This window comes from Cydia splendana, chromosome 12 (assembly GCF_910591565.1).
Source record: "Cydia splendana chromosome 12, ilCydSple1.2, whole genome shotgun sequence".
Classification (NCBI taxonomy): Eukaryota; Metazoa; Arthropoda; class Insecta; order Lepidoptera; family Tortricidae; genus Cydia; species Cydia splendana.
This window is the reverse complement of record NC_085971.1, coordinates 11,233,021-11,257,129: the sequence shown is the minus strand read 5'-3', so window position 1 is coordinate 11,257,129 and position 24,109 is coordinate 11,233,021.

Genomic DNA, 24,109 nt, shown 5'->3' with positions numbered 1-24,109 from the left:
CTACATTTCAATATATAAAACAATTCAAGGAATTTACCTTCTTGCCAAATTTCACCTAAAGCGGTTCAGTTGTTTAGCCATGAAAAGGCGACAAAGAGGCAGACAGAATTCTTTACACATTTATAATAGTTATTAGTACAGTGCTAATGGGATTTATAGCCATAAAGCTGATTATTTTTGACTGGTATTGTTACTACTTGACTTGGCACCGACTTCAAACATATCAGTTGGTAACGCACAGTGGCGTGCACTTCATAAAGGCAAAAAGGCACTGCCTACCCTACTATAATTCCGATGTCTATCCTCTTAAACTACTTAATTTAATTTATACCTGATCGTACTATCAGTAATCGATATAACTTAAAACATTCTAAAAATTAATAAGCGCTCCATCTACCGGTTAAGCTTTGCCATCAAGTCATCATCTATAATAATTAGTCTACGCGACGAAGTTTACACCACGCGGCACTAGCGCCGCTACGTGCCTTGCACGGCAAAGACAGAAAACATTTCCGTCTAAATCTTTCTATGTGTGCCTCCCCGTGAGTCGTCGTTACGCGGTTACAGTGTAGTGGGCCTTCCTATAAGTACGAGCACACAATTATACAAGTAACGCACACATTTAGACGCAATAGGCAGTGTCTTTCGTACCAAACATAAACGAATGACGCCCGAAAGTTTCCGAATAGTTCCGATGTTTACGTGACTATTTTAAAAAGTAGCATTTGCTATGGTAATTTAGTGCAAAAACGAGACTATTTTTTTATTCGTTTACAGTATTTGGTTAAGTTTATTTACATTTTTTATTCGGTCGCCATTGTTTGTTTGTTTTGGTGAGTTTATGAGATAACAGTTAACAGTTGCCGGAAATTATAAAGTGCGATTAGTGAAAAAATGGATAATTTTATCTGTGAAAGTTGTGGGTGTGGGTGTGGGTGTGTGTGTGTGCAAACTATTAAAAATGGTGCGTTTTCGAAGCTTTCGTTTAGCCAAAAAAAGAAGTAATTGAAAAAACTTGACAACAAAATGAAAACCATCACGCAATTTTTTTGGTGAGTTAGTAGCTCTCATTTTTTAAGGTTCCGTACCCAAAGGGTAAAACGGGACTCTATTACTAAGACTCTGCTGTCCTTCCGTCCGTCCGTCTGTCATCAGGCTGTATCTCACGAACCGTGATAACAACAAACACTAAAAACAGAATAAAATAAAGATTTAAGTGGGGCTCCCATACAACAAACGTGATTTTTGACCGAAGTTAAGCAACGTAGGGCGGGGTCAGTACTTGGATGGGTGACCGTTTTTTTTTTGCCTTTTTTTGCATTATGGTACGGAACCCTTCGTGCGCGAGTCCGACTCGCACTTGCCCGGTTTTCTGATATAATTTTGCCTACCCAGTCCCAAATCTCTGTGCACGCTACTGGTAACGCATAGACATAAAAAAGGATAATATTTTATTTCATCCTTTTTGAAGTCGGTTTAATTTTTTTTGTAAAAAGTTTTTATTTTACCATTTTTAGTTTTAACGCATTGTTAAGAGCGCGACGCATGAATGAAAAACAAGATCATGTTTAACACCTAAAATTACTTTAGTAAATATGTAATCAGGAATTTTCTCGAGTCCTTCTGGGAAATTATAATTCCTGTCAACTAAATCCATCCGCCCGCCCCGCCACTGACCCAATCCCTCAGCCCCCCGATCACTCAACCTCACAGCACATCAACCCCTGATCCAGGAACCCCTCGATCCTGAACCAGCAACCATTCAACCGCCATTCCCCGACCCCTTAATCCCTGACCCCTTAACTCCTAACCTTTCCAGCTTACCACGAGTTTGACATTAATATATTCGCTAGCATGTGTGTAACTTACTTCCTATGCATCTCTCTCGTACTAACCTTAAAGTGTGAGCGAAATGCATAAAAAGTTACATTTAGATGCATAAGACGTTAGCGAATATGTCAATGTCAAACTCGTGGTAAGGCTACAGTTGCAGTACATCAAATTGGTGGTTTTCGGAAGCAAATGCTCGAGTTACTTTAGAAAACCCCGAAATCACTTAACACGTGCCTTTAAAAATTGAGGAGTTCCCTCAATTCCTCATGGATTCCATCATCAGACCAGAACCAAAAATAATACGGAATCATCTCGGAGGTAACTTTTTCCAAACAAAAAAAGAATTACTCAAATCGGATCACAGGTGCCGGAGTAATCGCTGAACATACTTACATTTAAAGAAATCATCATCATTATCCTCAAAATAATCATCATCATCAGGTCTACTTCATCAAATTGGTGGTTTTCGGGAGAAAATGCTCGAGTTGCTTAAGAAAACGCCCAAAACACCATGCATGTGCCTTTAAAAATTGAGGAGTTCCCTCAATTCTTCATGGATCCCATCATCAGAACAGAACCAAATTAAAATGGGACCAACTCGGAGGTAGCTCCTTTCAAACAAAAAAAGAATTACTCAAATCGGACTACGGATGTCGGAGTAATCGGTGAACGTACATAGAAAAAAAAAATAGCCACAACCGAATACAGAACCTCCTTCTTCTATGAAATTGAAGTCGGTTAAAAATAAGCTCTACGTGTATAAAAGTAGAGCTAATAAACAGACATAAATTATTATTTCCCTGCGATATTTTTAGTCTGTTTGCATAGCATACATATAGGTACCCAAGTAGCATGGAAGTGTCGGCAACATCAATATAGCAGCCAATTAAGAACTTAGAGTGATTTAAGGGACGTATAAGAGTGTCAGAAAAGATTTAAGCTGTATAAAAGGTACTTTACAGACATTATACAGCTCAAGCTGTATAAAATCATTATAAAGGATTCTGCGGAAGCATGGGGTGCTTTATCAGAATATAAAAAATCTACTATAAAACTAAAAGTGTTGTGAGAGACTACAAGCTAATTCTATCGTAAAAGCTGTATACAGGCTGTATTGTAGTAACACTTGGCACTTTTAGCTGTACAAAAGTATCTGTCAACTCCGTTTTAAAACATTAAGTGTTGTGAAACACTACAAGCTAATTTTATCGTAAAAGCTGTATACAGGCTGTATTGTAGTATCACTTGGCACTTGTAGCTGTACAAAAGTATCTGTCAACCCCGTTTTAAAGCTATTTCTTATGGCGTAATCTTACTCTCCTATAAGAATAGTAGTTGTATAACTTCTGTCTGTAAGGGTATTATAAAACCAAATGAATAAATGGCAGCTATAGTACAGCTTTTTTCTGTATTACTGATAGAGTCGCTTAAAACAATATTTTGGCGTAATTTTACACTCGTATAAGTATAGTAGTGTAATGATTTCTGAAAATAAGTGTATTATAAAACTAAAGGAATATATGACAGTTACAGTACAGGTTTTTTATTTGTTATACGGACCTCTAAAGAGAATTATAACTTATGTACGGAGAACCGAAATACAGCCAAACGAATACAAATATTCTATTATAAAGCTGTTTTAATTACAAAAGCTGTAAAAGACACTCCATTTATTACACAGCACAGCTACTAAGATTATAATGCTCTCCAACTATCCTGTAGGCTGTTTAAAAATTGTCGCCATTTTACAATAAAAAAAAAACGTATTTGTAAATATAATTAAAGAAATACTTGCAAATATTTAGCAGACTAACGCCGTGTTATGATTACCAGCTAAAATAAATTGTTTAGCCTTAGAATTAATATTTATAAATATTTTTGATACTCTAACCTTAAAAACAAACAGTAACTTTACCGATTTTTGATATTTTCCTTATGGTTTCTCTTTGTTATTTTGCAGGCGCGTAAATATTTTGCCAGAAAAGATACACAGGTTCACAATAAATAATAATCCGCACTTACCAATAATGTAATATTCCATTCAAGTCCTGTATAATATTTACTTTTACTTTTACCATCCACTATAACACTTTATTGTCGCCATTACTATATTACGAATGAACAAGATTAACACATTTTAGTTTCTTAAATGATTATTATTCTCTTGTAATTCTTTCTTATAACTCATTTGAAACTTATATTCTTATATCGTACTTATAAGAGATTATCTGTAGTGTTAAGGTTTCCTGTTACACCGAAATATAGCTGTAATGCAGCTATTATGCAGCTTATGTATTGCTTATACAGCTACTCTACAGCTCTAATAACGCCAAAGGCTGTATAATTTGGGCCCTTTTTTTACTTATAAGGGCTGTATAAGCGCTTATATATATAGGGCTGTATAGGGGGGGGTCAAGAAAATGTGACATGCAGTGACAAGGGGGAGGGGAGAGTCACAAACTTTGTGTGACGTCACATATATTAACTTCATCAGTAGGTAACCGAAAAATTATTTAGATTATTTTATTCGCTGTACAGTTAAATAACAAGTTTTTGGAACGATAATCGTTTTTATTCCTTTAATTTTCTATCCTAATCAGTTTTGCGTTATAAAATAACTAATATTTCTTTTGTCAAACATATTTTGATAAAATATTAATTATTAATATTATTTATATTAATTAATATTCGTCACACCAGGGGGGGAGGGGTTTGTCAAATGTGACCAAGTGTGATAAGGAGGGGGGGAGGGGTAAAAAAACCTAGAATTTCGTGTGACGTTACGTAATTAATGGAAGACCCCTAAGTGTAACCTAATTTCACTTACCTTTTTAGTGAAATCCGATGCTGCAATCACCTCAAAGTTGTCATTGATTGCCCAATTGTAGGTCCTGAAACGTGGAACCTGAAATTTGGAGATAACTTTGTTACGATACATTACGAGGAGAGATAGTTTCCGTAAGGAACCAGGACCAAGGTGGGTACATGAATGAAACAATAAGTATGTATATACATACCTAAATAAACAAACAAATGTTATAGGTATTATAGTATATTCTGACATAAATCGACTAAGGCCCACAATAAGCTCAACGAGACGCTTATGCTGTGGGTAGGTACTTATTAGACAATAATATGTAAAAGTATTATTATACTCGTAAATACACAGAAAACACCCATTAGTGTCATAAAAATATTCCTAGTAAGATCTAAATATGTACATACATCTATTTATAATTTATATATTAAATAACGAGTGATGGAAAAATCGTATAAAAGTAACGTGGGCGTGGTCATGAGTGGAAAACCAAGTACCGAGTACTCGCTACATAGTGTGCACCGCTAGGTATATTGCAATATTACCGTTTAAAAAGATAAACCGGTGATCGAAACAGTGCATGGCTGGCCGCGTATTCCCATTAGTCTTGTTCGCGTTAGCGAGCTGACTTTTCGAGAGGACTCGGATAAAGGTTACATTTAACAAATGATAAACGTAAAGGGAGATTATATTGGTACGTCAGAGCCATGGGCTCGTTGGGGTTTTGGAATGACAGGGCTGGCCGGCGGCGCGCGGCGCGCGGGGCCGTCTAGACGCTACGTCACGCGGCCTCGCGATACCACGGTAAACAACAGTGTGCACTGACCGAATATGGCATCCAGCTCGCCAAAGCGGTCACCCTGCGTACATATCCCATGGGACGGGGGCCAACGCTATGATTTTAGATTTGGTATTAATCACACTAACTTGAATCTCGTGGGAGGGCAGGATTGATTTTAATGTGTACTTCACTGAAGGGCAAAAAAATCAGTACCGTAAAAGTAAAATGTGCCTACTTTGCAGTAAAATTCAAGATTACATTTTTAAATTATTAATTGTGCAATGTTAATATGCATAATTATACAACGCCGTACAAACGTCTCCATACTTGAAGAACTCAAGAAACATACTTGAACATACTTGAAGAAAGAGAGGCTCTCAGCTACGGTCAGGGCGCGTATCCTCACTATCCTCAGATACTTCGGCCATGTGAAGCGACGTCGCGTCGTGGGGAGCAGGCCATGGAGAGACTTGTTGTCCAGGGACGGGTCAATGGCTGTAGGTCAAGAGGGCGTTCCTCAATGCGTTGGAAGGATCAGATAAAAGCCCTTACCAACATCCCACTTAACACATGTGCCAGAGAAGCATCTGCCGGGGACAACTGACGTAGAATCGTTCGTCGTTCAATGTGACCACGACTTCTCTACCAAGAGTAATTCGACCGAGAAGAAGAGAATATACCTATAAGCCGATTTAAAGATTTTTAAGTAGACCATCACTTCTCATGATACAACACTTAAATGAGGTTGTCATATAGTTGTGTTGTTGTTATGTTTTAAAATAATAACTATCGGAACACAGTAGCGTGGAGCAAAGTAGGGCCGTACATTTTACGGTAGACACATTTTGTACAATAAGCCTACAAATTCTTGCCCATTCCGTCATTGTAGGCTTTTGATTAAATATGTATTAACTAGCGACCCGCCCGGCTTCGCACGGGTTAATCAATTATACCCTTAACCTTCCTCAAGAATCACGTTCTATTGATAGGTGAAAACCGCATGAAAATCTGTTCAGTAGTTTTTGAGTTTATTGTGAACATAGAAACAAACACACAAACAGACAGACGCGGCGGGGGACTTTGTTTTATAAGGTGTAGTGATTAATGTTATATGAGATTAAAGCAATAAGACCGCCTAGTAGGTGCCTATTAGTAATTCAATAATGCTAAAACTAAGTACTTAGGTACTTATTATGTCTTCTGATTTTTTTTATAACGGCACCACGTAGAAGCTATTAGCTTGTATAAGATAAAATTGTTGTGCTCCTCTAAAATTTATACGAATTATAAAAAAACATGGGACAATAAATCTTCGGAAGTATGGAAGTTAGCTTGGAGGTAAATAAATTACAACTCTAAATGTAGGATAAAAAAAACCGCACTACAATATTTTTGACATTGGCTATGTCTAAATTGAAGGATAAACGATCTTTATCTGATGTACCGATTAATTTGTGTTAAATAATCAGTCTGTGATTGATCAGCTTAAGTTTTAGATAAGCTAAGTGATTACATTTGATTTGCTTCTATTATACAACAAGTGATACTTATGGGGGCTACTTATGGAAAACAATTGTATGTCACCAACGAAATTTTACATTTTACTATTAAAAAAAAATTTTTTTTTTTGGTTATTTTTAATTTTGACGACCGGTCTGGCCTAGTGGGTAGTGATCCTGCCTATGAAGCCGATGGTCCCGGGTTCGAATCCTGGTAAGGGCATTTATTTGTATGATGATACAGATATTTGTTCCTGAGTCATGGTTGTTTTCTATGTATTTAAGTATTTATATATTATATATATCGTTGTCTGAGTACCCACAACACAAGCCTTCTTGAGCTTACCGTGGGGCTTAGTCAATTTGTGTAAAAATGTCCTGTAAAGAGAGCCATTCGTTCTATATATAATTTAAGGGTGCGTGAATCATTAAGAGAACTTTTTAAAGAAATTAATATTTTAACTGTAGCTTCCCAATACATATATGATAGTATTATTTATGTTGTTAGGAATCTAGACTCCTTCACTAAGAATTCTGATGTCCATAACTATAATACTAGAAATAAAAACAAGCTTGCTATCAGAAAGTTTCGTGTTCGTAAAGTACAGAAGTCATTCGTTGGGCAATGCATTCATTTTTATAACAAGTTACCTGAGGATGCTTTAAGATTACCCTTTCCAGCTCTTAAGAATTACTTAAAAAAGTCATTGATGTTAAAGGCTTATTACAGAGTCGAGGACTACTTGACAGACAAACATGCATGGTCCAAACCAGAAACTGTAATAACGACAAGTAGCAATTAAAAGCATTGTATTATGTGTAGAGTTAAAGGTGACTCAGCTCAGGTAAGAAAGCACATCAAATTGTATGAAAGCATCTCATAACAATCAGTCAGATTCATATAATATGTATTCTCATTTCTTTTATTTATTTTATTTTCTTTTCCTTTTGTAAGAATTTGATATGTTTTCTGAAAGAGCTACGTATTTGTATAAAGTTATGTACTCACTGAGTATAATTGCATGAATTCTATAGTAATTTAAATTGTATTTTTCTTAATTACTCGTAATGCATGTTAATTATAAGATGTAATAATGTTTTGAAAAGATGTGTCCCGCCGAGTTTGTTGCCGGTCCCATATTGGGATACCCTCCTCCAATTGAGGGGGGATTTAAATCTTCTCGGGGCAGAGGTGTACGGTTGGAGCCGGTAAAGGTATATTTGACGTTCATAAGCGCATTGTAATATGCCTACTTGAATAAACTATTTTTTATCTTTTATCTTATCTTATAATATTTATTTATTTTTATTTTATTTTTTTAAATACATTAATTCAAGTAGAACATTAATTACGAGAATATTTCTTAATGTGGTAGTCATATATCTAGATTCTAGAGATTCCACGTGCATCCGACGCACCACGCATAGTACGTAGCTGGGCATTTTCACTTAACTGTGTACCATTAACGGCCGGTTAGCATCGTCACAAAACTGACGGTCAATGTCAAATCCCATACATTTTGTCAGGAATGTGGTGGTTAGACGTTACTGAAACATGACTCAAGTCATGCTTAAAGTAGATACAATTAAGTTAAAATGAAAATGCTCAGCTGTAATATAAATCAAAGAATTTTTCAATAGCTTTTATGGCTCTCATGCATGGCTGATAATGACAAGTTAAGTAAGAGTAGTGAAGTAGGTAGGTACCTACCTCATTATCGGCACCCAACCAATAGCTGGCAACTTTCTACCTTATTTTTAAACATTTAATTTTATAATTTTGTAACTGTTTATTCTACTTATTGATTGGCTAGACCAGCGGTCGGCAACCTTTTAGCAGCCAAGGGCCACATAGTAGTTAACGAAGATGACGCGGGCCGCATTTTGGTAATATTTGTGACTTTAGTATTACATACAAAATAGCCAGGGAGGCTCGGGGGCCGCAAGCGAGAGGTTGGCGGGCCGCATGCGGCCCGCGGGCCGCTGGTTGCCGACCGCTGGGCTAGACTGTTATCGTATGTCAGTATACATGTATGTCGTATCTGACATATTGATACGGTTATGTTTATTCAAGATAACCAAGATAACAGACACATCCCAAAAGCCGAGCTTACGTCATTGGAACCCATGAGCAGAAGTCTTTGGAATGCTGAAGTTATTTTTAAATTCAGTTGATGCGGATTTGAGTTGGGGAAGCCCAGGTGCCGGCGGACGTACCGGGCCACAGATCTTCCACATTAGATAGAGCAAATGAGAAGACTCGTGTCCACCACGAATAGGCGCATCAAAACTTTTGAGAATGGGTTAGCTTAGCGTTACGCTTTTCTGTGGACATGAATATGATACAACTGAAGGACATTAAAGTCTCATTTTCCTGATGACCCAGACGCAAAGTTTCCAAGATATAAGTGAAAAACCGAAAAATGAGACCTTCTTACCCTTCTACCCCCCAGCACCGGGGCTACGGCCGGGGACTTTTGATATGTTCACCTCCTATTAACTATAGTTCGTTTTTTTTAGCATTAGAAAGAACGTGCAATAAGGCAAGCGATCTTAACATGTCTTTTAATTAAAAAACGCTTTTGAAAAATCAGTAACTATTACTTATGAAAGCAGAATAATGTAAATGATCGTATTAGATTCATAACTGTTACATATGTGCCCTAAATTATTTTTAAAATGTGTTTATCAATTAAAAGACATATCAAGATTGTTTACCTTATTTCTAATGCTTAAAAAAACGAACTATAGTCCAAACAAAGTTACGGAGTCAAAAATTGTGTTCCAAGCATTTCCCTCTGCAACTTTTTTTGACCATTCATTTCCTGACCTAATGTAGGTAAATTAAAAAATCAAATTAAAAAATAAAGCTCCAGGAACTAATTCGTGTGGTCATCATCATCATCATCATCAGCCTACTCTCGTCCACTGCTGGACATAGGCCTCTCCAATTGCACGCCATTGAGCACGATTTGCGGCAACTCTGATCCAGCTCTTGCCAGCTGCCTTGCGAAGGTCATCGCTCCATCTAGTCTGAGGGCGTCCTACGCTACGTTTGCCGATGCGCGGTCCCCACTCGAGAACTCGTCTACCCCAACGGTTATCGGTTCTACGGCTAATATGACCGGCCCACTGCCACTTCAGCTTGCTAATCCGGTGGGCTATGTCGACGACTTTAGTTCTCTGACGGATGACTTCATTTCGAATAGTAATTCGTGTGGTATCACAGAATAAATAATAGTATAGGTACAGAAGACTCACTCTCTAACAAAACGCGTCTGTTACGATCAGCACAGATATGGCCGCTAGGTGGCGACAGCGCCACGCGCGGCTTATGGCTTTCCCCAAAATTGGGGTGGAACGGATGTACTTTTAGCTACCTGTAGCAAAGCGACGAAATCGCGGAGTGAGCCACGCCTGGTGGTGTGTGAATAAGAAGCGTAGCTCGCGACGTACCAAGTAAGTTTTGACTAGTTAACATGGTTCAAAATACGGAGTCTATTATAGGTAGTCTTTGTATGGGTCTTATATATCTATTGCAGACTTTCCTGGTATTATAATATGGGGTCACACACATGCATATTGCCAACGGCTTATGCATTTGCACAGTCATGCTGGTAGACATATTATGTTTACGTACATATATTTGTGAAACCTGCTGGGTTTTTTTAGATCTGTTCAATTTGACATTAAGTCTTCATTACGAAAACTGAGCAGCATATACAGGCTGATTCATGAGACGTGAGCAGGACTAATCCTGCACACTCAGTAACTGATAATTGATCGATCACCGTCGTATTTAGGTGAAACAACCACACTTTTTCCTATTTTTTAACTTGTTGGTGAGGGCAGATTTAATCCACTACGATCATGGTCACCCTACAAGACCTAATTAATAAGCATAAAACCTCTTTAATTTTTGATTACGAAGAAAATAAACTGTCAAACTTGAGTGAGATACGAGTATTCAAAAGTAACCAGACCGCGATGACAGTGGTGACATTCAATTGGACACAGAATATCGGTAGTTTAGTATTCTAATTTTAGGGTGACCACGCGTGTCGTAAATAAATTAATTACTTTTTTTTTTCAACACGACTAGAAAATTAACGTTAACCTCACTAATACTGATACGAAAGTGTTGCTTATAATTTACGAAATGAGCAGTATTAGTCCTGCTCACGTCTCCTGAATCACCCTGTATAGTAAAATTTTCTTAACCCTCTTGCATACAAATTAATTAAGTATTATAATAAATATAGTAAAAATGCTATAAAAAAGTTTTAACTAGGTACTTAACAAACAAATTTTACCTGATGGACAAATATAGTTTGAGACTTTGTGATTCAAGTGACAACTGAAACAAATCGATATTCCCTTCTCTTATTACTGCAAGTGTTTCGAATACAGAACTAGAACCCGAACCAGCAAGTCCATAAAATTATAATCTTACATAGGTAGAGGTACCTACTTTTTGATATCACATACCAAAGATAGACATGTCAAAAAGTTCCCGAATAAAGGAGAACCTCCTCCTTCTTTAATGGATAAAAAATCGAAAATAAGAGTACTGGTCAACTCACTCGTGTATATACTTAGCTGTCAATTCAACACAACCTAGAGGCCTATTCCTACAGGTATTATGCCAATTATCCTGTAGGCTATAGATAAGTAGGTACTACACAGCTTAGCGTACAAATTATTTAAATCGAATCCCCGATACGAAATAGTTTTTATGTCTTTGCGAACCCCATTCTTTACGGTCCAAATGGTACCTACGACACGATATACTTTACTATATATATAGTAAGCCAGACATGAACGAACAAAGCCTTCCCGCTCGCTCCTATAAAGAATAATGCCTAAGTAAGTAGTTTGACCCAGACGCCGTAATCACGCACTTTACTAGGCCACGCTGCGAACTCAATCCTATCTAGACTATTTCAGCTTTCAAGTAAATAACTTAAGTACCTATATACTTAACTACTATTTTAGGCAGGGATCGCAAACTTTTATGGAGAAGAACCAACCCCAGTAGACATTTTCATTCTCAGAAAATTTAAAGAGCAATCAATTTTAATTTGGCTAGTAAATAATCTTATGTTATTTTGTTAGGAAATAGAATAGCTTTAATTATTTTTCAAAAGAGCCCTGACGAGAGCATAACAAAAACTTGACGGTAGGTATTGAAAGAACAGATTCTGTCTGATTTGACACGATTCTTCCTAGATGAAAATAATGCCTAGGATTTCTTACCGATAGCCTAAGCTTATCACGGAAACAAACTAACAAACTGTTACTTATTAGATTATTTTTATTATTGCTCTTTAACTGTGATGGCTTAGGTATTGATATAGAAAATCAACTGCAAAAAAAAAACGTATGGAACCGACGAAACTGTTATAAAATTAGTACTCTGACTATCTGACTACGTTTTAGCTTTAACTAGTTGCACAAAATAATGATGCCCGCATTAGTCATGCTCGTCTAGGTCGCGGTCGGCTCTGTTTATTAAGAACAGGGGCATCATTTGGTTGTTCAGCAATTACTAATATTAGTGTGCGTGCGTAACGTCGAGGCCGGGATGAATGGGCCAATAAACATCCATTGAATAAATAGTTTGTCTGTTTCCAGGAGCGGCTACAAAGTTTGAATAACCTACGCCGCGATTCGGGAAATGAATCAGAGATTCACTAGATATGAAATAAAAGATATGTGACGTTCCACGGCAAAAGGTACCTTATGGCGATGGGCGATTATTAACGCCGTTTCAATATTATGCGCTATGCGACGTAAGCGCCAGCCGCCATAAGGTACCTTTTGTCGTGGAACGTCACATATCTTTACTAATTCATTTCCCGAATTGCGCCGCTACACTACCTATATAAAGTTACAACTGAATATACGAATGAACGTTTTAACCTTCCATCGCGGACAAGTAAAACTAACGGGTTTAGTCGAAGTACGTTGAAAATTATTAATCGAGATCAATCGAGTAATTAAATAAATTAAGTAATTACCTGTAGGAGTATGTAGGAGGATTTCGCTACCAGTGTTAACGTGAATGTGTAGGTAGAGTAAGTAATATTTATGAAAATAGGCGTCTACGTTTTGCCGACTAGAACCTGGGAAAAATTTAGGTAACTCCAAATATTATGGGTAAACTTTACATCGGCAATCCAGCAGATTAATAGAGAAACGTAGACAGCAGTTATTTTTATATTTAGACCAAATTCTACATTTTAAAACCGAATAAAAACTATAAAGAGTAGGTAATTTGATTGTGACGTCACATGCTAGTGTTTCATATAAATTAGTAGCAAAATCATTTTGACAGTTCAAAAAAAATAAATTAATTTGACTACTAATACCCTATGGAGCGCACATTAACCATCGATGATTATAATATAATATTTCTGAAATGTATTGGTATTTTATGATACCAAATAATTTCCACCAAACTAGCTCATAAAGGCTCTCTCAATAATTTATTCAAAAACCGATGAGAAAATTGTATTTTATCCACAGGATGCAGGAGTGGCAAAGAGAACTTTGATGCAAAGGAGATCGTCGATTTTGGGCCCAGAGTAAACCATCACGTATTGGTACAGACTATTACAGTAATTATATACGCATTTTATTACTGAAAAAGTTGTAATATTGGGTAAAAATTAAACGGGAATTAGAAATATATAATTAAAAGACATTATATTATTCATTTCCGTAAATCAATGTATTATATATTAACAAAAGCCTTGCCGTCGTCAACATCTTTATTAGCATTGACATAAACCGCTCAAATTCACACAAACCGTGAGGTTTTTTCACTAAGGAGTTATAAAATCTCATTGCATTAAACTATAAGGTGGGTTGCCATAAGTCATAGTTGACATAAGTGCGTTTCGATACTATTCAAAATATTATTAGTGTCATTCATTATTTATTTAATATACTAAACGGGCCCGCAGTTCCGCTCGCGTAAATGAAATAAAGAGTTCGTCTTATGTTTAGTTAAATACCGACATTATTATGTATTCAACCCTGCCATGGTTTAAAACTGTGATAGGGATTTCTTATTTGTAGCCCTTATTTGGATAACTCAATTCGCAAATTTGTCAAAAAATGATGTGATTTGATAAAAGGCAAGATTGTATTTTTTCATCTACACGTATTTATTTAAAACTTGTTTCAAGATAAAATTATTATTTGTTCTTATACGCCTAGTTGCAAAAATGTTCATTAGATTAATTTTCGCCTTAAGACGAATATGGACGACTACCGCCCTTAAATCACCTTTTCATACAAACATAGGTAGTCTAGTCCTCTCGGTCTTGCGATAGCTCTCGCCAGTCGCCATGGCCGAGGTTGAGCAGGTCTTGAGCAACTACGTCGTTCCAGCGGTACCTAGGACGTCCACTCGGGCGTCTCCCATTTTGTTGTCCCAAGTACCTGCGCTCTCTTCACGGCACGATCCTCTCCCATTCTCTCTAAGTGTCCGAGCCACCACTGAATTTAGCCGCTTTTGTCTCTCAATATTTCGCCACTATATCGGACCACATCCTTATTTCTATGGCAACAAAATTATATTACGATATTTGGCTGACTGCTGACTGTACATTTGCTTATTTTTATCAGGTCGCTCAATATTATCTGAACATGCACTTTAATCTACCTACATAACTTACTATCAACTGTGTATTTTTGGCCCATCTCAGCATTCTTAGCCCGTTCCCCGGACGAATGGCAATGTTTGCCGAAGCCGTGAAAGTCAATCTGAATAATATAACTCAAGAATAAATTTAAAACAACAAAATACAAATTGATAATAATAATATAGTAATTACTTTGATTGATAAGAATGATAAGTCATATATGACATAAATCACTCGTATGGGCTCTATAGACTAAGGTTGAGGTTGACAGCACTTTTTATTTTCATCATCATAATCATCATCTCAGCCATAAGACGTCCACTGCTGAACATAGGCCTCCCCCTTATGGGGGGTGAATGCCATAATCGCCACGCTTGGCAGGCGGGTTGGCGATCGCAGTCGAGTACACCGAATTTAAGGGACGCTGCTGCCCGTCCACCTGTGGTCTTGGACGTAGTTTAAGGACATACCCGGGTCCTTTTTATTTTACTTCGTGTAAAAAAACTCATAAATGCCTGTATACCAACATGACAAACATAATTTAGTTTACTTTAACTTACGGATTATTTGGTCTAATCTGTAGCACCGCCAAACGCAAGCAACCGAGAGTTGCCGAGAAATGGCCGATGTCGTAAAATGAAGATTGTTATGAAAATTTCTTTTCCTTATTGTAAATTAAATACGCATCGGAAGCGATAGTTTTTATGCTCTAGTTCTATTCCCATATGTAGATAATTGATTTGAACAGGTTTTTCTTATCATACGTGCGTCGTATTCGAGAAACGTGTCAAAAACTTTTTTAGAAATTTGTAAGGCGCCATCTCGCTTCTTCCCTCGTTGTTTATCCCGTTCTGGTTTTTCAATTTTATATATATGATACCTACTTTTAAATTCTAAATCGACTGTAAAAATGCCTAAAATAAGTAGTTAAGAAATATAGTAATTTGACTTTTTATTTAGTTACATAGTTTGGAGATTTAAACGAATTCAGAATACGACTATATCATGCTACTTTTATTTAACTAAACGCAACCATTTTTAACAATCTGTCAAATATTTTCAAGTAACGCCAACCTTAAATAAACCTTACTTCATTGAAAAAAGATTTAAAATGAATCTGTTCACTCTCCGTAGAAGTAACAATGAACTTCCGAATAAGATCAAAATAGAACTTTATATTGAACGCGGATACGATTTCAGGCGGCTTAGCACGGTCGCGTTTTTATCCCTTGTCACCATGCCTGTCACGTTCTAACAAGTATGTATGTGCGAAAGGGACGCGCATAGTGATAGTCGATAAAAATGGAACCGTGCTGAGCCCGCAGTTTCATTTACATGTCAGACTTTGTCTATTTTCTTTTAAAAAAGTCAAACAGTTTTACAAAATAGTGTGAGTATAGTATACGCTTTTGTATATAAAAGTGTTTCTTGTCATGTTCAAGTTTTTATTGCAGTATTTCTCAAAATTCCCGTTATATTTCGTGATTCTGTTTTTATCATCATGATCTAGCAATTATAACGATTATTTTCCTATATATATTACATGTAAACGTTCAATTTGCGAGTGGGCCCAAACGCCTAAGAAAATCGACGATCTCCTTTTGATTTATAATTTGATTTTGTTAATTTTTATTATTTAGTAGGCACCTCACGTTGGCTAGTGGAATCGACTTTTAAGTGATAATTTTGAAAGATATTTATTTAATAACGTTTATTTGATTTGTAATGTTTTATAGTTAGTGTTTTCCTCGCGTTGGTGTGGTGAACATTTTTGTGTTTCACTCGGTAGCAAAATTTGTTTAACCCTCGTGCCTTGAAACTCTCGCAACGCTCAAGATTCCACTTTTCGAACCACTCGCGATGCTAGAGGTTTATTTTGCTTGCGCGGGTACCAATATAATAAGCACGGCGAGGGATTCAACAATAATGCCCGCTTGTAAACAAATAACTATTGTTTCACCCATTAAATACTTAAGAATTAGGTTAATGTGGCTGCGAGTTGGATTTCATCACAAAACCGTGACATGATAATTTTATTAATCATTCCGATTGAGTCATCTAAATGTTATCACTTATCACGGACACGCCATCGCACGAGCCGGCGGCATGCAACGCCGCAGCACCATCCGTGAAAGATAAGTGTAAACAGACTCTTTTTCAATGCTCGCGAATGAATGAAAGTATTTTAGTTCAGTTCATTGATCACAGTTGCAGTAGCGCCGGGAAACGCTATGGTCAGACGGAATCGTTTCGCTGTCGCGTGCTGCACGCTTAATGTGATGTAAATTCAATGAACATTTTAGTTTCAAATCGTTGGGCCGTGGAAATTAAATGCAGCCTGCTATGTCTTCCAATAGTAGGTTATTTACAAAACTTGTAGGTATTCAAAATATAATATACTGTATAAACAGGCGCTTTACGCATATACAATTCGTTACCGGTACAACTAAAAATCAAAATATCTCTTAATATGCCAAATTGAACATATTGATTTCTTCCGTATTCATATCATCAAAGAGCACTAGCTAAATCGAAAATAAACATGTCCAAAAAACATATAATGTTAGAATATCTACACCTAATGATAAGATCAAGAGAATACGAGCTCGAATCAACTTAGCCGTTACGCTCGAAAAGTAACTTCCGACAAAGAAAAGCAATTAAATAATTAAAAATAAATATACATATTTGATTAGCTAAGTACATTTTCCGTTATAAATGCTGTAATATGTAGTACTGAGATTTGATCTGTGCCGGCTAAGGCGTGGAGCCAAATATCTAGACATAGATACCTATGTGTTAATACATTGAAAAAACATACCCTTTTCGTGAACTCGTAAATAACATATAAATTGAAAAACAATCAGAATATTGTTGCACGCCATCACTAAATATGACGTTAAATCATCCACATACTTACTCGTATAATATCTATAATAATTAGCTATATTTAGTACGTTATATCACGCTATCTATATAATTATAATCATAACATCCAATTCCTCAAGAAAATCGCACAAAAAATACCTTAAGAATACTTTTTCTAGCGTAAATGTCACGCTTCTTTGCCTCTAGTTAACGTACGCAGCAAATTTGTTACAGCAGTTGAAATGAATTGTTGCACAATCAGGGAACAAACGAGGTGAGCCTCGTTAATGTGACGCGCTCAATTTAACCGCCACAGAGTTGCTTGACAAACCAGATAATATGTCTAGACGGACTGTAACTATGTAGGTACCCGCTTTTGTAAAGCCTGGGCACACTTTAACGAGCAAACTGAAGTTTTAACAACTAAAAACTAACAGCCAGTTGCACAAACCACACTTGACGAACTGATCAACGTCTTGCGACCCTAAGAGGGGTTTTTATTGCTGATTAGAGCCAAGTAGCCTAGGTAGGTACACTCTGGTATTATGACGTGGGTCTACATATACCTATCAACATAAACATTTGTTTATTTGTTGAGTCTGGACTCTGGACCATTGACGTATATCTCAGGACTGGCCTTACGGGCAATAAGAATGGGGCATGAATGGGGCCAGTACAGCAGTGTGACACCGCTACAACGTGATTAATTGATGACTGCACGATTGGCTCGAATTGGTGAGTGACACCGTAAAACTAGTACCATTTTTAGTGTCCGTAAGGCCCGTCCTGAGATAAACATCAATGCTCTGGACGGGCAGCTTTGCTTGGGTTGTCCAAAAACTGGTATTCTGTCTGCAGTGGTTGTTACCTGGTAAATGGTATACCTACCCACATGTAACACTATTCGGTCTTCTCTTCCACCTGTATGTCTTATGGTGGAAGCTAGAAAACTTGGCTAGTCACGGCGCACTCGTGCAAAGGACGCTGAATCGTAACTGTATTGCTGTGGTCTTTTAAGTCGTCATGTGACTTACCTACGGGAGATGCGCCTACAATATACTTACATCTTCGCATATAAGTACTATGCAACTAGGTTTATGTGCAATGCCTTAGCAAACGCTTAAAACTGGAGCGTTCATGTATAACCAATGATTAGATTTCACGGTGTTTATTGCGTCTTGCAAATAGCCACTCTACATTAACTGAATGGTCTTTATGATGGAAATAAATGGTGAACCTAAGCCATTCAATGCAATTACCTACTTTAATCTTAACAATGTGTATACGGAGTAATGTAGGGGGGATGCCTTATTGCAAACATTTAACGCTTCTCTTAGGGTAGTTTTCAGAATATAAACTCTCCCACTTTCTGTATTGTGATAGACTCTTGTGCCACGTCGTGTTTAATTGGCCAATGTTCATTACCATAGGTAGGTATAGTTAACAGCAGTTCTGCGGGTAAGGTGTTCTAAATTACCTATACACACACTTATTTTTTGAACAATAATGTTTCTCGCCCGCTTAATAAATTTTTAATACGATATTTCATCATGGGCCTTGCAAGAAATCAAATATGCTTGCGGCCAATAAGTAAATATACCTGTAAGGATGAATAAAATGATATCAACCGAGCTTAGTCTGACCTATTGTGAAAAGTAATTAGAAGAAGAATTGGCTTTCTTGTATTACATTTAGCGTGTTTGATTACATATTCACCTTTCTAAGCGCAATATTAATTTTGCCTCTAGAATATTTTGAGACAGGTACCAATTCACTAAGTTTTTACCAAGTAATATTAAATGGGTCAATTTTTGAAGAGGGTGTTTTTTCGACATTTGTATGGCAATTTTTTTATTTTAGGAAAATCAGATAAAATCATCGCTTTAGAATGGGTTTTTAACAACAAAAAATATACTGTACGAGGTACGAGGCACCACTCTACTTTTTATAGTTAGCTAGATATGGACGTTTAAATATCGACATTTGTATGGCACTATTTAGCCATTTGTAAGGCGTTTTTGACATGTATATAGCATTTTTGCGACATTGTATGGCAGTATCAACATTTTATGGCACTATTTATTGTTTTTGTGGCATTTGTAAGACCCTGACAACATTTGTATGGCACCTTTTCGACATTTGTATGGCAGTATATCGACATTTGTATACCACAATCGACATTTATATGGTCAAAATAGCCGTACAAATGTCGCCATACAAATGTTGCCAATAATATTTTTTTGCTATATTTCCTACACAATATAACCGATTCACTTATTTATTTTACGATATATTATAACACTGTATTTGTAACTGTTATTGTAAAATACACATTTTTATTTCGACTGTATACCAACATATTAAGCGTCCATACAAATGTCGTTGTAGTTGTACCAAAATATATCGAAAGAGATTCTTGCCTGTTTTTATATAAATAAAACTGCTTCCACGTCCACATTCGATGTTGATCGACGCCCAACTAACCGCACTATTGCGTCGTAAATTTAATTTAACCGTTATTTAATAGACAAAGAAAATTTTGGGGGGTATCTTCAAGTCATAACAAAACAAGTGCCGCGCGACAAACAACGATAAAAAGGCTTCCCTTGTTTTATTAAATAACGCATAAAATTATCGAAATTATTAAATCCATTTTCTAGAAAATGCTCTTTATAAAAATATAAAGTTATTCATAATACGTTGCCTACATCCAAAGTTATGATTTTTTTATTGGGTGTGTGCCGCCACTGGGACACGCAAAAAACGGCAAATTTCGCCGTTTTTGGAACTTCAAATGCGATTTTGTCAGAAATAAATAATATTTAAGGTACAATGTACAGTATATTTAAAGTTCACAATACATTGGATGAAAATATATACATACCCAGTCTTTTAGTCCTATGGACTTCGAGTTATAGCCGTGGGGCAGCAAAAAATGCCTATTTGAAAATTGACCCAAATGGACTATGAATAGGTATGTACATTTAATCACTGCAGTTGCTACCCGCTTCTATTTCCGCCCCCGCTGCCTTCGGTCCGCTGGTCTTCGAATTGCTCTACACGCATCGTCGCATGAGAAAAATGTCTACCAACAGCCTACAACAGTGAATTAGGTATCAATAGAAATTATAGCAACGCCACGAGCGATACGAGTACGTGGTAACTATTCGTCAGGTCATTCACTGCCGATGCCGCCGCCTATATGCTACATTGTTTATCGCTATAAATACTCACAGTATTGTGGCACAGCCATTATTCTTGGCTCCCGTTTGAACTAATACACTATTATTTTATACGTGTGAACACTTAACACTGCGTTAGGTTAACCATTCTTTTAAATGTCCCTAACAATAGAGGTTGTATAGAGCCCATTTCTTAGTGGAAAATCTATTGATTATGTTTGTATCATTTATTTAGATACAGATCTCTCCAATGAATGAGACGAATGGCTTACATAAATTGTGATACAATGCAAAATTCTTTAATTCTGTAGTCGCAGCGCAGACCTGAGTTTGTAGACTTGGTAAGAGTGCATACATTCTCACCCAGTTACGAATTACGATACATAGGTACGTACCTACCAAACCCCGTTATCAATGTTGCAGTTCATTGGAAATAAGGGTTGGCAAAAATACGTACCCTAAATTCGCCTTTAGTTCATAACTTCGCCTTCAATATACATATATAATTCTGCTATGAATTGTATCATGGAATTTATAGGCATATTAAACAAATTTGGAATGCGTTTCAGTATAATTTTCATAAATAAGGTGAAGCTGGGGACGAGTGGCGCAGATAGGTTATTTTAGAATATTTATTTATTTACTTTTATACTAAGCATACCTACGCAGCTTATTGTATTGTAAATTTAATTAGTATTTTAATTAGGCGAAGTTGGGCACTAACTGCGAAAAACGGTACTAAAGTAAGTAATCTGGCCCGTCGATATTATCTTATGTATAATCTTACTTTTGAACAGGGCCTAAAATTTTTACTGATGATAATTTCACATAAACCTAATACTTAAAACAAAAATTCCTTTTCCAATTCGTTATCTCTGAGTTGAGCGATAAACGAACAAGTTGGAGATAGTTCAGCAGGTTGCATATACCTATATGTTTATCGCAACACAAACATTTGCCCAGACAGGCAACCTAATAACGTGTTGTGTAATAGGTACTCTGCACGATCACGGCACGGTGTCATCATACGAGTACATATAGTATTGTAGTGACATTATGCCGCAATTATTATGACTTTGTTTTGTCTTGGAGATTCTGTAGGTAATAATTAGGTAATAGCTACCATGTTTACAAATGTAACATTTTGTATCTATCTATATTAAATAATGCACGTAATATAAATACATAAAAAATATCAGAATATACGTACCTATACATAGGGGAATATACAGGTACTATAAAGGGTTTACAACTTTTGAGAAACTATAATTACATAATATCCGATATATTATATATGTATTATTATCGTTGACATTACTTATTCAAACATTGTTATATTTTAAGACTACCTATTTTATTTTTGAGTTGCAACTATTATTACTATATTTTTTGTATACAATTTGACGATCTTTTTGTCAATTTCTGCTATTTTTATGGAAAAATAACATGTAAATTTTCAATGAGAAATAAATATTATCTATCTATGTAATTTCTTCATTTCTGATCAATTCAATGGGACAAGACAGAAAATTCAGTAAATTTATTTTAAATCATATTTGATCTTAGGAAAAAGGGTTTTAGAAGTAAAAACAATAAAAAGAGCATTAATTTGTATGAAACAAATCCTACTGCCGGTCTAACCATCATTTAGGTGATGATAGGCAATAGGCACGAAACATTAAAAAATAGTCGGTCAAAAATAAAGTAGGTACCGAAGCGAAATCCCTGGACCAGTGGTTCCCAAAGTTGACTGTGATACAGCCCACCTAACAAAAACTGCCATTTTTGGGGCCCAACTCTTGGCCGTCTTAAAAAGGGGGCATATATTTATTATTGGTAACGCTCAGTTTTCCTAGTATTAGTTTCAGGGCCCACTTAATATTTGCTCGCGGCCCATTAATATGAGTCGCGACCCATAGTTTGGGAAATGCTGACCTAGACACAATAGATTTCATTGTACTTTGGATGTTGGTGTTTAAGCCGCTTAAAAGATTTCAATTAGTACCTATGTACATATATTTAAATCAATTAATTTGCATAGCAGCAATAGGATGGTGAAGAAGCATAATATTTTATTACCCAGGTAAACTAAAAACCCTAAATGCAAACTTCAGTAATTTAATAAATCCACTTCACTCAATAGTAAAGCCACCAATAAGTCTGAGCCTACCGGGAGCATTCCACGGGCTGTCCCGTACAAACGCATTTTATTTCCTGTGTTGCGACTTTTTTTCGGCATTTTAAGCAGGCGATTATTTTTCTGTGCAATGTGCATATTTTTGACCATTTGTCATAGAAAAGGAAACTCTTATACCTGCAAATCTTCAGAAAATTCGCGTTTGTACGCGACAAACGGAGTTCATGGAGTGCTCCACCGTCTGGTAATGAAATTACAATCACGTAGCCGTGCTTATCTGGGTCTCGATAAGAAAGTTAGGTATTAGGTACGCTGTCGCTGTCGGCATATTTTATGAAGATCCCAATACCTATAAAAATAACCACCTCATTCCTTTTTTTATACCACATCGGTGGCAAACAAGCTTACGGCCCGCCTGATGGTAAGCAGTCACCGTAGCCTATGGACGCCTGCAACTCCAGAGGTGTTACAAGCGCGTTGCCGACCTTTTAAAAACCTGTACACTCCTTTTTTGAAGAACCCCATACTGTAGACCCTCGGGAAAACCTCGGAAGGGAGCTCATTCCACAGCCGGAGCGTCCGCGGGAGGAAATTCCTCTTAAATCGCACAGTACGCGACCATTTAGGTTCTAGGGTGTGAGGATGAACACCCTGCCGACGGCGAGCGGTGCGGTGATAGAAAGCGGCCGTTGGCATCATGTCAAATAATTCCTCAGAGCACAGCCCATTGTACAAGCGGTAGAACACACACAAGGAGGCAAAGTCTCTCCTTAGACTTAAAGGTTCAATACCGCTTGTGAGTTTGGGATCATCGACGATTCGTACAGCCGTCAGTCCTGAGACTGAATTTTCGACTGATGTTTCTCACACGTCTCACTCACAACTAATTGCATGACCGTGATAAACTGTGCTTCCAATTAAATCAACTGTTAATGAAAGGTTTACTGCTAGGTTAGTAAAAGACTTAAATAGGTAGTTGATTACAGGTATACAATTTTAAGACTTATTTATTTTGTAAGTCTTTAAATATGGTGAATAACAACATTAGAAATGGCAGTTATGCTCATTTAAGCGCTAAATATCAAGTAGGTACTGAAAAACATTAAAAATATCTTAGTTCAGCGTTCACGGACGTGGAGAGATGCAGCTCTAGAAGAACATATTATTTAGTAAGTATGTTGGGGCACTTGGCAATCTTGGGATAAGTGCGAACTATTTTACTACTAACCTAACCCTAAGAAACAAATCAAAAACGCCTCGAAGAACTTGTAGTCCATGAAGGAGCTACCTATAAAAAAAATTAAACTGTTTTTTTTTTAATAGAATTAACATACAATTA